The 1,905-nt window shown below is 38.1% G+C and overlaps 1 protein-coding gene across 1 annotated transcript in view; it reads left to right on the top strand.

Moving 5' to 3' along the window:
* Positions 1–90: 90 nt before the first annotated feature.
* The window catches only part of LOC101861384, an 18,087-nt gene continuing 16,272 nt past the window's right edge, over positions 91–1,905 (top strand). Inside the window, exon 1 of the mRNA XM_005105815.3 lies at positions 91–354. The gene's annotated coding sequence lies outside the window, so the exon portion shown is untranslated. The remainder of the gene's footprint in view (positions 355–1,905) is intronic.

The raw sequence follows: 1,905 nt of genomic DNA, 5'->3' as shown, positions 1-1,905 counted from the left end.
ATTATTCATTATACGAATAAATATTATAAAGCTTTGACGGAGCTCTCTTGTGAACAAAATGAAAGGAAACTATGCTGTGGATATCCGTAACTGGGGACGCCTCCAGCACTTAGCTCTGGACTGTGGAATGTTTCCACATAAGATCTATATCTAGATCTAGATTTGGTTCTATATAAATTGTTCTTCAGTCATTTTTTAACAGCTTTAATCGACTTGAGATAGTGGTAAAGAAGCTATTTAGGACTGACTTTTTCCAATGCAGTAGTACCACTAGGACTATGCCTGTCTAGTTCACCACCCGTTTCCCCCCTAACATATTCCCTCTGTCATCCTGCGTCAACAAAACGCTAACAGGTTTGTAAAGTAAACTTGACGTGAGCGAATGACTGGCTTAAGCTAGATATAGATCATTTTAGTAGTTACTGTGACCTCTTTCCATTTGTTATAAGTGCTTTATAGTATTTCCCTCGGACATTCAGTAGGCCTACTGCGCGCTGAGCTGGGCAGATCGATCTTGGCAGTTTAACTTTATGCAACAACATTGAACCAAAAAACCCACAGCTTTATATTTATTTAATTTTGATTTTCATAATCAGTATCACTTTTTCTGACCCTGTGCTGCGGTATAAGACTCCAACAAGAGATCTTCATGTATTTCTGTCCTGGATATTCACGTATCCGTGCACCTTAAATTTGTTCAGCTGTTATATAATCATGTCATTGTTGTTACTTTGAACATAAAACAATGTTTAACACTACTAACCTTCTGTCTGCCTGTGCCTACAACAGGAGTTAGCCAAACCTGTTTCTCTCTGTGTTGTCATCCTTTCCTCAGCTTTGGGGCCCCGATGCGTTGGAATCTCACACGTTACACACAAATAAACCTCAGGCTCTAACTAGCCTTTTATCCACCTATACTCTCAGCAGGCATCCTCTGCCTTGCTACAGCTCTCCCCTCTAAAGTCTCACCTGTAGTAACCCAGACTGCTTTTATAAACTTGCAAACAATACGACTGAACTGAGACTCACACTTTACTCATCTCACACTTTCAGCCAAACAATACAATAGGCTGGGCCTAACCCCTTGCCACAACCAAAAACAACCAAATAGACTACAGTTATCCCATCTTCTTTAGGTCTGAATCTAAGTCTCTCCTCCAAGTACTTATTGGGTATTACTCTTTTTCTCTTTTGCTTTGCATCTTTCAGCTTAATATGTAATGCTTTTTTTCAATGTTCTCTAGATGTACCCAGTCCGCTTCCTTTTTCGTGCTGAGTTCTATTTCTATATTTCTATTGATTTGTTTGCTGTCCTTACCATTGTTGTTCATATTGTAATTGTCAGTCCAGTGAATTTCAAAACAAAAAAGCTACATATTTTAGAAGTTTGTTTTCGAAGTTTCCATGTTTTAGATCCATAGAATTGTTCATTTTTGATACTAGGGTTGAAAATCTTTTCCTTGGATCTATGTACCTATGCAATTCTTGAGTTCCACATTTTTCTTAATTTTATGAAAGCACTTCTTGCCTTGTCTTGTCTATTTACATCTGCATCTGTTCCCCCTATTTTTTCCATGATGCTTTTTAAATAATGATAGGAATCAATAGCCTACCACTTTGCTGATGGTAATCTGATCATTAATGGTGGCGTTGATCCTTGTAGTATCTTAAGGTCTTGAGGACTTTTATTGCTGATTATGTGTGATGTGTAGGTTTAACTTTTCTTATTTCTCAAATGAGGAAGCCTGTTTGTTTTAAAACAGTTTATCTTTTGAGTCGTTTTATGTAGATAGTAAAGGGAAAAAAAAGGCACTATATTTGCCGAGCTGCCCTTTCCGCCAATTATGTAGGTCTTTCATTGCTCTCTCTCACACACCCACACACACACACACACACACACCCACA

Source organism: Aplysia californica, unplaced genomic scaffold, assembly GCF_000002075.1.
Source record: "Aplysia californica isolate F4 #8 unplaced genomic scaffold, AplCal3.0 scaffold00493, whole genome shotgun sequence".
Taxonomy (NCBI): Eukaryota; Metazoa; Mollusca; class Gastropoda; order Aplysiida; family Aplysiidae; genus Aplysia; species Aplysia californica.
Note: the sequence above shows the minus strand (reverse complement) of the source record. Positions and strands in the feature narration are given on the sequence as shown.